This window comes from Melitaea cinxia, chromosome 2, assembly GCF_905220565.1.
Source record: "Melitaea cinxia chromosome 2, ilMelCinx1.1, whole genome shotgun sequence".
NCBI classification, from domain to species: domain Eukaryota; kingdom Metazoa; phylum Arthropoda; class Insecta; order Lepidoptera; family Nymphalidae; genus Melitaea; species Melitaea cinxia.
The window spans coordinates 6,023,607-6,036,656 of record NC_059395.1 but is presented as its reverse complement, the minus strand read 5'-3'; positions in this window follow the sequence as shown (position 1 = coordinate 6,036,656).

The following is a 13,050-nucleotide window of genomic DNA, read 5'->3' as shown; positions in this document are numbered from 1 at the left end:
AAATGTCAAATTGACAATTCGAAAGTGTCCATATCATGGAGCGTTTTAAACGTACCGTAATTCAAACTTTCGTGTACACAGTGTACCGATAGATACGCCTCACGAACCCACGTAAAATACTGTAAGACCTATGACATTCACATGAAAGTTTACTACTTTATTTTAATGACTTGTAACGTGATATAATCCTGCCTGAAGCCTATAATCTTCCGCTTTAAATGAACTTCAAACATATTTAAAAAAAAAAAAATCGTCCTCGTTGATAGTTGTTAGTGCTTGCCAATAAACAAACTATTTCTTACTGATGATAAGTGGTTACCATAGCCTTTGGTCGCTTGACACACCAGGAGCAAACGCGATGACGGCTCTAAATCCGCTGTAAATACAGTGCATCCCTAATAGCTAGCTTTTGGTTATCTTATTGACTACAGGGACACCACACTTTTTGAGAACAGAAAGTACTATTATTAGTATTTTGAGCAAAATATTTCTTGAGGTGCCTCAACTCAAATAAATACACGTTATGCAGGAATCAGGAGTTGCTTAAGCTACAAAGCAGGGGTTGCGGTGCACCTGGTCGCAGTATGTCATTGGACACCGAAAACCGCATACCAGGGCAAATGTAATATCGATATAAATGTTTTAATATTTAACCCGCACGTTTGGGGCAGATTTTTTTTTGTCAACAAGGTTCAAGGTACCTATTAGTTGCACTCGGGCAATACATGGGCTAGAGCCTTCCTTGTTAGGAATTTAAATTACAGACAGATGCAGACAGACAGACAGGACAGTATGGAGAAAACGTACGTAGTGACGTTAGTTGGCGATTATAATATTGTATTTATCACCAAATCTGTTCAGAAATGTATTGTTGTCGAAATCACATTAGCGAGCCCCATTTTCTTTCCTTTCCGAGATGTAAGCAAGTTCGTATCTCGTCCATTTAAAGGTTGTAGTCTATGAAGGTATGTAGTTACATTGGTCTCGTACCTATCTGCACTTAAGAGAATGTGTGAAGTGATTGAAACAAATAATCATCTATGGTAGATTGCGACCATCGCGGGGTATCTTTAAAGGCGAGGCCGTGAGTGTGCCTCCACTGTGCCTAGACCTAACTACGCCACAGGATAGGTTATATCCATACATTTTGAGGACCAATTACATTGCTAAATCAAAATTGGCATCGATTTATTAGTAAATAAAAAACGCTATTGTGCTTTATGTGAGAAAACTTTAAAAAAAAATCTAATATATAAAATTTTCGTGTCGCGGTGCTTGTAGTTAAACTCCTCCGAAACGGCTTGACCGATTCTCATGAAATTTTGTGTGCATAAGGGGTAGGTCTGAGAATCGAACAACATCTATTTTTCATCCCCCTAAATGTTAACGGTCCACCCCTAAAATATAGATTTTTTGATTTTTAGATTCTTCGTTGACTAGCAAACTTTAGTGTGTCGGTTTTTTTTTTTGTTTTGTTTAACGCGCCAAAAGAATAATAAAGAACAACAAGTATAACTTTAAAAAAAATTGGGTGTCTGTAAAGTCGGTTTATGGACGATAGTTTTAAGTTGGGTTTAGACTAAACTAACAAAGTGCTAGAGCTAGAACAAGAGCATTCTTTCTTGATCTTTATGTATAAAAGAAAAAAGAGCTGTAAACGAAAGCTAGATCAACTGAATGAATGTTCTTTGCTCATTCGTATCAACTCTGTGGTTGGTATTGGTAATGCTTCGTTATGTCTGACTCTGACAGCGATATCATAGTTGCAAGTGCAGCGTTTATTCTTTTGTCGCAAAAACTCAAAAATAAAAGAAGACAGAGACGTTGGTGATTTACAGATTTAATAAACGAAGGACACTGGATAATGTAGGTGAAACACATCTGGAATTTTGGTAGGCTTCTATCATTAATAAACATTTTTCTTTAGACCAATCTATGATTTAATCGATTAGATATTTATACAATCGCTAAAACACAAGAACACTTTGAAGAGACCGCTCAGGGGCGCGAGCACGTCCTAACACGCAAGAACGCTCTAAGCAAATGTTCGCGCGCTCTAGCGCCACGCTACATCGAGCGAGCGAACATTCTTAGAATATTCCATAGAATCTTTGCGAATTCACTAAGAACAACGAAAGAATGCACTACGCCTGTTTACACTAAAATAATTTGATAAAATGAGGATGGAATGAGCATTCGCTCGTCTGATGTAAATCGACCTTTACGCGATAATGTCATAAAGAAACATTGATGAAAAATTGCATATTTCTATGAATTGAATTGAATAATTATTATAAGAGAGATAAATGTGTCACAAGCCAATGCTAGGGCCAATCGTGCCTCTCTATCGCTTGTTGCGAGCTCTTGCTTGCACGCTCAGGCTCGGGCCGAACGTGACACTTATTCGTGCGTGTAGTAGTAATATTGCTTTTGCCATACTCAAACACCTTAACTCCTCTTCATCAGTTCTGGATTGGTTCTCCTCCTATCTCCGCGGTCGTCAACAGGCTGTTCGTCTTGATGATGTCTCTTCCAATTGGCTTGAGCTATCATCTGGTGTTCCTCAAGGTGGCATCTTGTCTTCTCTTATTTTCTCTCTTTTTTATTAATTCACTCGCATGTTCCATCGAATACTCTTACCATTTCTACGCAGACGATTTGCAGCTTTATGGCCACGCCAAGTTAGAGGACTTACATTCAGCTATAAACAGGATTAATAAGAATTTCCTGAATGTAAGCAATTGGTCTAATGAATTTGGCATTTTGCTTAACCCTACCAAGTGTCAGGCGATCATTATTGATAGCTCTCGCCTAGTCTCCGCCATCGACCTATCCTCTCTAACATCTATCATGCTGAATAATTGCATAATACCATACTGTCAACGCGTTAAGGATCTCGGCCTCCACATTGACTTTTCTTTAAGCTGGAAGGTTCACATCATGGAAATCATTCGCTCTATTACTTCAAAGCTAAGGTATCTTAATCGCTTAAGAATCTTTCTTCCTACAAAGACTAAAGTTCTACTTGTCCATTCTCTTATATTTTCCATCATAGACTATGCTGATGTCTGTTATCCTGACCTCAATGAAACGTTTCTTGACAAACTCGATCGTCTTTTAAATAATTGTTTGCGTTTCATCTTCTGTCTCAGAAAATTTGATCACGTGTCTCGTATTCGAATTCAACTCAAATGGCTTCCAATTCGACAACGCAGAGAGTTGCGAATACTTAGTTACTTCCCTATACTCTATTCTTTTTCACCCAAACAGTCGGCCTTATCGCTAAAAAGCGATCTCTTCCAGGCAACCTAGGGGCAGAGGAGATGGTATTGTGTCAGTGTAGGTGTTCAAATTGAGACATAAACGTTTGAATATATTTACTTATTTACATACATACATAAATACATACATACGTACATACATACATACATACACATATACATACATATATACATAAATACAAATATACATAAACATATACATACATAAACATATACATACACAAACACATACATACAAACATACATACATATATATATAATTTTATTCACGTTGAATATCAAGATAATACTTCCTGACAGCCTTTTTAAAAATAGAAAGCGATTGTACACGTCTAATATGCACGGGTAAAGAATTCCAAAGTCGAGAAGCTTGAACAGTGAAAGATTTAGTATAAAAGGAAGAGGAGTGAGGGGGAATTTCAAGAAGTAAGGTATTCTCAGAACGAAGACTGCGTTCATGGATATCGCTAAGAAATTTAAATCGTTGCATTGGATAAGCAGGTGCAACAGGGTTAAATAGAATAAAGTAAGTTAAAAATATGCGTATTACTGCGAAAGCGAATAGGGAGCCACTTAAGTTTTTTACGGAATTCAGAGATATGATCATATTTACGAAGTCCAAATACGAATCGTATACATAAATTCTGGTTTCGCTCAAGTTTATTAATCTGCTCTTCAGTAATGTCAAGATAACATGTGTCTGCGTAGTCCAGAATTGGTAATAGAAGACTATTTGCAAGAGCAATTTTGGTGGGAATTGGAAGTAGGTTACGCAGCCTGCGAAGAGATCCAGCCGAAGCAAAAACTTTACGACTGACTTCAAAAATCTGCGGGCCCCATGATAGATGTTGATCAAAAATAACGCCTAGATTCTTCACATTTTCACTATATGGAATTACAATACCATTAAAAATTACAGGAGGTAGTTGAGATCGATTTATACGGCTAATTAATTTAGAACTTCCTATAATTATAGTCTTAGTTTTGGTTGGATTTACTACTAATCCGTAAGCTTTACTCCATGTAGTAATGGCAAGTAGATCACCATTTATACGAGATACACATTGAGGCAAGTCACTTACAGTAGAATGAGAGTATATTTGGAGATCGTCTGCATAGAGGTGGTAGAGAGAAGTTATAATATTACAAATGGAATTAATAAATATAGAAAATAATAGAGGGGAGAGCACACCACCCTGGGGGACACCAGCAGCAACCAATGACCAGTTTGAAAATGTGTCATTCAATTTAATTCGCTGCCGGTGACCCTGCAAGTAACTTTGAAACCAATCAGTGGCCTCTGGAGATATGTTAAGAGAACGCATAATGTCACAAAGTATATCAAAGTCTACAGTATTGAAAGCGTTACTGAAATCAAGCAACGTCAATACTATAACCTCGCGCCTGTCCATGCTAGATCGTATATCGTCAGTTATTTTGACAAGTGCAGTAGTCGTACTATGACCAGGACGGAAACCGGATTGCGAGGTATTTAGGAGACTGTGTTTCAAAAGGAATAGGTTAAGTTGATTATACACAAGGCGCTCGAAGACTTTGGATAAGAAGGGAAGAATAGAAATGGGACGATATTCGGACAGGGATGATGGATTAAGTTTTTTCGGGATAGGTATAATATCAGCATCTTTCCACGTAGACGGAAAAGAGCCAGTGGAGATTAAAGTATTAAAAATTTTGGTTAATATGGGTGTAAGTAAATTAAGGAGAGGAATGATCATCTTACGACTAATGCTGTCAGATCCGACGGAGTTGGACTTAATAGCTAAAATGTTCTTCTTAACATCACATTCAGCCAGCTGATTAAGAAAGAAAGTGGGAGTATTAGGAGTTGGCAAGGTTGAAAGTCGATTTCTTGTTTTGACAAGTTTTAGTCACACTATCAATGGTAACAGATGAGGAAAAATGGAGATTCAACTCGTTAAGGTCTAAATTTTGAGAGCGATAATTCTGATGCGCTTTGCCAACTCCTAGTGGTTTTAGAAAGTTCCAGACTTTACTAGGATCTTCTTCTTCGATGACAGATTTATAGATGTGGCGTCGTTGTGCATCTCTACACACCCTATTACAACGATTCCGAGCCTTAATATATATCTCTCTATTAGCTTCACAGCTATTCAATCTGTATCGTGACTTTGCGCGAACCTTTTTCTCCTGTAATTTTTATTTTAGAATTTTTTTATTTTAGAAATTTATATATTTTATAACTCTGCGCACTGAACAACGACGAAGTCGTGGGCACAGCTAGTCTACAATAAGATAGTGTCAAAATTATTAATTTGGCTTCGATGGTAATTGATATCATGACCGTGAATGATAGCTCATTATTTGCGGGATTGATTAAGTAGTAAGTAGTAGTAAATTTTTTTTTAACTTTTGTAACTTGATACACCGATAAACATAACGTAGGTACATAATTTCTAATTTCACGTAATTCATTGAACAGCGGCTTAAACCATATCAAGAAAATTTCGCAGAAAAAGATTAAGATATACCTACATAGGACTTTATGATTAACAGGTTGTTTAGCTCGTGAAGGAAAAATAGGGATGTTATATGTTTGACGCCAATGTCTGTGTCGCTCTTAGATGGATGAACCGATTTACCGACAGGTAAAAAATTATCCAATAGTTTAAAGAGTATCAAATCTTTTTCAAAATAAAAAAGCATTTTCGGCATATAATCGAATTATTTTCGATTGTCAATCAACTTCGTAAAAAAGAGGCGGTTCTAAATTCGACTGTATTATTTTATGTGTAATACTTCATTACATTTCATTAGGCGGACCGATTTCGATGATTCATTTTTTAATCGAAACACCTTTCGTGCTTATCCTTTGATCTTATTTAAATTTAATCGAGATCTGGCAAGTGTTGTGTGGTTACGGCAGTAAAGAATATAGTCACTCCCTCTTTTCCCGTGGGTGTCGTAAGTGGCGACTAAGGAATAACACAGTTCCACTACCATCTTGGAACTTAAAAAGGTAGCGGGATAACCATCCAACTGCTGGCTTTAAAATAAACGGGCAGGAGCGTATTTGATGCGACAAAGCCAGCTCTGCGGTCACCAATCCGCCTAGACTATGGGCAACACATATGAATTCACGCCATTTTTTGGTGCGAACTTGTGGAGGCCCATGTCTAGCAGTGGACTGCGATAGGCTGAAGTGATGATGTGATGATGAGATCTGGCAAGTACTTATTCTGTTATATCTAATGAATAATAATGCGTATTTACTAGACTAATTTTTGTCGACCAACGTTGTAATGATTCCTCACAACTTTTTACTGGGTATATTAATTTTGATGATTCTTTTTTTAAGCGAAAACTGGTGCTTGTCATGTTTTTTGATTTAAATTTGATTGAGATATGACGAGGACCTACTTTTTGAGCGATTTCTAATAATGGGTCTTGACTTGACTATTTTTTCTACCTACATTGAAAAAAGACGACAAACGACTACTCTCTACATGATAGTCCTTTAAATCAATCAAGAAGTTTTAGATAATATCGGGAAACACCTTTAATGTAAAATAAAATAAAACAGGTAGTTAATACCTTTTAGTTTAAAAACTTTTTACGCTTTTAGCAATAAGCTCTTATTTGACACAACAAACAAACACTTCAGTTTTTTTTTTTACTAAAAACAAAATAATTTATAGTTATAAATTTTATTGTTTCCATACCTACTAAATTAATTTCCGATAGACCTTTTTATCTGAAGTGTCCCTAATTGTTATTCTAATAGCGTGTAGGGCAAATGATCGGAGGAAGTAACTAAATAAACAATTAATTTTCTTTTTAGATATATTAAATTTACATTACGAATTAAGCAAATTTTATTTTATTTGTGCTAATTTTGATGTCTCCCTGGCTACCCAGCAGGAATGGTTTTTAATTCGGCAAAACTTGGATCCAATACCTGACCTTTTATTTTTTTTAACGCTGGAAAATCCTTTCACGTACCCTGCTGCTGGCGGCGGAAATGTGGCACTCTCCCGCACGGACAGAACGTGCCGAAATACCCACTAAAATCCAGCGGTGCCCTCATCGTCATAGTCGGGCGCTACGGAATCGCTAACGCATGAAACTGTGACGCGACAAAGTTTGGTTCGCGTATACGTGCCGCCTTCGCCTTTGGAGCGCTCACGGGCATCGCGAGCGCTCTATTACCCGGTGGCGAGGCAGGAATGGTGCCCTCCTCGGCTCTCCCAGTCTATTGCAGAGGGTTAAGGAGCGCAAGTCAGCGTCTAATTCTATTCTGTCATCTTCTGCGGAGTGGGTCACCGTGAACGTCGACTTTGTGCAGTAGCTTCGCAGACTCCTTTAAAGCCATGACCTACCCATACACTATCCTGTTAAAAACCTGAAATGAGAAAGACATGACAAATTAAAGTTTCAAATGCGCTAATTAATGCTTTTTAATCTTATTTTAGGAGCCTAGGTAGATTTAATTGCGAAATTATTTTAAAGAGCAAGCTACCATTATAATTCAACGCATGAAGCTAAATTATGAACCCCTTAGACACGGTCCTAAAAATCCTAATAAAATAAAAAAAAAAAATCCTATGATGATTTAAGACAGACTTATTTATAGCTGTAAGAAGTCCTATTCTGAACATTAAAAGGTATTTTGGGCCACTTTATAATCGATGGATACTAAAAAAAGAAACTACCTACTGCGAGCTTACGAGCTAGAATACTATTAGATACTTCTTGTCCAGTTCTTGTGAAGTTCAGAAAAGTTCCGTTTGCAAAAGGGGATGAGACACGATGTGTAGCTACTTATCAACATCTCATTATAGCGTGGTCCAGTTTCTACCATTCTTGTTTTATTAGATACGATATTTTAAATATTGTTCCATAAGTGCATCAATCATTTTTCACATTAATTGAAAAAAGGTAATTTACATGAACATGATGAAACAAGGCTACTTAGGTATATTTTAATTTCCAAAAGGTCAACTTCTAACATATTTTAGATTTTTTTACTTTTGGATATCCCTTGATATTAATATTATTTTAATTTATAAAATACCAAAAGAATAAATGCAGATATGTTTTAGAATAGAATAGTTTTAATTTTTATGCGATTAATGCTTAGAAACTAAATCAGAAATTCATTTTTGAACTTTTGAAATTATAGAGGTCACAGAGGCCCATGGTTATAAATCATAGTTTTATAATGAGTGAGTCATTTATGTAAGATCCTGTGCAATTCGTCAGAAGTTATTGTAATATTTTTGTACAAGTAAAGATAACGGATTTGAAGATGGCATGACGACCAAATGTTACTTTATTTTATTTTAAATAAAGATTTGATATGATCAATTTTAACTATGTAGGTACTCTACTACTAGGAACTAACCACCATAGTTCTGAAAGACATGAGCGTAGCGAGGTACGAGCAGCGTACAAATTAACTACCACAATACGAAAAAAGGACCGACTAACTCTCTAGATAGACAGATAAACAGACAGCGGAGTCGAAATTTTGATGAAGTTCGTGATTCACTATTCTGGTATATTGTTTTTAGTTTAGCATGGGACCGATGTAATTATGTGTATGATGAATAAATAAATAAGGTAAGTGTGATAAGGTGCATGATACGGAAAAAATCGTATATACCATTTAAAGGCAATAAAACATTCAAGAATATTATTAAAAAAAAAGAACAACGGATATTACTTCTGACAAAACATTAATAGACATCAAAACGTAAAGACTACTTTTTTCAATAAGCAGCCCTTTGTACCTTGGTGTACAAAAAAAAAGTTGTGTTATTTTATCTATAATATACCTATATAAAAGCGAAAGGTCACTCACTCATCGCGAAATCTCCGAAACTATAACACCTACAAACTTGAAATTTGGCAGGTAGGCTCCTTATAGGACGTAGACATCCGCTAAGAACGGATTTTACGAAACTCGACCCCTAAGGGGGTAAAACGGGGTTTGCAAGTTTGTATGAAAGTCCTATGTTTTTGAAGTAAGAGACTTGAAATATAAAATGTACGCTCTTTAGATGGTGAGAAGGTGTCCAAATAATGCATCGTTATCTATATATATAAAAGAGAAAGGTAAATAACTCATGCATCACGAGAACTCAAAAACCGCTGGATGGTCTATCCATCCAGGTTGGACAAAGATAAAATTTGGCAGGCCATTACCTCACATTATAGTTAGCAGACGTCCACTAAGAACGGATTTTACAATATTCCACCGCTAAGGGGGTTTAATTAGGGTTGATAGTTTGTATGAAAGATATACAGCCTGAAAACAAAACTAAAAATGTGGTGTATAGAGAGGTTTTATAAAAATAACTATTAAATTATACTAATACAAATTAAATTGAAATCGGTTTTATTTGTTTTGACATTTATATTATACTTTCCTTTTATAGTTCGACGAATTTCATTTTTTATGAGTTATGTAATTTTAATTATGTTTTATTGACTATGTTTCAAATTTGTATATTTTGATATTTTATTTTATTGTATTAATTGCATTTTTATCATGTATTTAATTGGATTTTATTTTTACTGACTAGGTTTAAACTTATTTATTGGTTTTAATTTATTTTATTTTTAATGAAAATTATTAAATTGACGAAATTATTATAGTTTTTATTAATATAGATTATGTAATTTGACTATGTATTGTGAATTTTTAATAATAACTTAGTTTTATTTTGTTAAATGAAATAATGGAATTGAATGTGATGTCAATTTTTATATTTGTATCTTCATATGACATCTATTTAATACGATAACGACACTAACGCATTAGGATAATATCCTGTAATGTTAGATGTATGATGGAATAAATAAATAAATAAACAAAATAAAATAAACAAAATAAATTGTGCCTTTTAAAAAGTTACTCAGTTTGATAAGCATTTCAAGTGACTGAAATAAAAAAAAATATTTGCGTTCACCATCTTAATAGTAATGCATATCTTCATAACCACACGGACGTAGTCGCGGACAACAGTTAGTGTACTATAAAACAAAGTCCCCAAAAGTGTATGTGATCGATTCGCTCTAAATCTACAGAACGGATTTTCATGCGGTTTCACCATTGGAGAGAGGGCTCCACCACTGGCAAGAGGAAGGTTTTCGGAACGGCTAAGCCGATTTTGATGAGAGTTTCACTGGAAATTTACCGGGAAAACTTTGTGACACACTAATTTCAACGCGGGCGAAGCCGCGGGCACAGCTAGTTATATTATATTGGATTCGTAAGCCTGTTTATTAATTGCTTTCTAATGTATACGCGAATTTCACTTATTATAATGAAACAACTTCTGATTTTATCGCATTATCTTATATATATATTCTCTATATATCGCATTTCTTAAGTTTTTTAGATGCCCGACTTTTCGGATACTTTACAGCAGCCATGGTCACGGGAGGACTCTGTTTATTAAGTTTAAAGATATTATATAACGCTACGATTAATTTAAGCGATGCGGTAAGGAAAAATTTCAACCAATCACAACAAGATATAATCGCAGATGTGTTCAGTCTGAACTCAATAACTTTAAGTAATTCAACTCAAAAGTATATTATGCAAAAGTAAGTGTACTTATACCACTTGTTAAATGTTTAAATATCAAGTCCTAAACACATAGTAGCTAAGCATAGAAGTAAAATTATTTGTAAAAGGACTATCTACAGTAGTTTTTTTCAATGATATAAAAGGAAAAGGTAGATTAATTTATTAAATTACGTTTATTATATTTACAGACAACTATAACAACAATACAAGGTGTTTTTAATAAGTATTAGGAACAGACACCATTACTTACAGATAGAAACTGTTATTAATTGTGTTGAATTAAAATTAGATAAAGCGTAGCGAATACAATATATGTATATAAGTATAACCGTATCTTTGTCAAAAATAAAACGTGATTATGATATCACAAGTAACATTTACATAGCTTTAAACATTATCGTTTATGACATTAATTTACAATACATATAGGTATTCGTAATAAAATGTACACACAAGAGTTATTTTTAAGCGTTGTCGTGTAATACAAATAATGTGACGACAAAAAAAAAAAACAATGTGTAATATTATTAATTCCTCCTTTTTATAATAGAAATTGGATTCACCTAATTATTTAATGTATTTTACAAAGCGGTTGCTTTTTTGTTTATAAGTTTATTATATATGCCTGCTGTCGCCAATGACCGTTAAAAATTTGAACTTATTGGTATTGCAAGCTAGCAACTATAAATAATTTAACTCCGAAAGATTTCATAATATTTTGTTTATCGCAATTATATAAATTAATCTTTTTCAAGTAATAAGGTATTTATTGTATGTATATGTTAAATGATATTTTAATAGAATATTTAATCATTTATAACTTTTGTTTTTAATATAATGTTTTTTGTGAAAATTAAACTGAACAAGACCTTTCAAACTAAATATTTTCTTATTCTTTATGTTAAATTGAATTATTTATAAATTTACTTATCTTACACTTATTTTGGAGTTATAAGCACAAAGCACATTGTCTTGTGTTTATGGATAAGCATAGATAACATTATAATAATTTGTCTATGATAAAACGATTGTTTCCTGTCGTGTACAGTCACTTCCGATGAGGTCGCGGTTTCACAAACTTGACTTCCGCAATATGAAAAATAAAATGAGTTGTAGTTTTTTCTATTTCTGTAGTAGATACGAAATTTAAACAAAGGTATATTCTGAAGTTTATAAATGTTTAATAAGCAATATTTCGCTATTATTTTATTTATATATTTGATAAAAAATGACTACTTTCTGGTCATAGAATACTACACTAACAATTATAATGGCAATAACAAGAATAATTCGTATATTAATTATATCATAATTCATTTTTTAACTAAGTCTGGAAATTTTTTAAAGGGTTAAGGAGCCTGTATTATATAAACTTTATTGTAAGTTTTAAGTCATAGTTTCATAATTGTTTACACACTACAATTTGATTTATTATTATAAATTATTTTATTTATAAATGTTTAAAAGTAAGTATAATTATGATATATGACTTATTTAGAAAAAAAAAATTGTTCCTTAAAAGATTAATTATACACTGAAGGTAAGTTTACTTACTTTTGTTTTCATTGGGACGTAATTTTATAAATTTAACTTTAGTCAGATGAATAAATTATTTGCAAATAAGTTGAAATATCCTAAGGTCCTTACTTATCCTATTTTGTAATCCAGTCATAATATTATACATCATTTATATTGAAATTACTTTGATAGCTGATATAACATTTACACAACATTTTATTGAAATGTACTACGCGCAACACAAAGATTTATATTACCTATTAAGTTTAAGATTAGGCACCAATAAAAACATCTCACTAGCGAAAAAAGTGTAATGTCTTATACGAATAACCCTAAATATTTCGTAAGTTGTATAGTACTTTAATATTTGCGCTATTTATTGATTTTTTACGTTTTGACTATTTTAATAACACTAACATGCAGTTTACGTTGCCTTATTTAGAATAAAAATGTTCAGAACATTATAATTCTTGTATTATGATGAAAATAAATTGTTAAACTTCTACTAATCTACGAAGGATTTCAAATTAATGCTTAAAAACATTCACGTTTTATTAGTATTGGCTTCATTTGGACTTAGCGCAGTGCGTCGCGTTTCTCTGCATAAAACCGGTCGACGAACGAAAATTCAAAAATTCGTTATATTTTTTATGGCTTCTTAAACAAGGGGAGGAA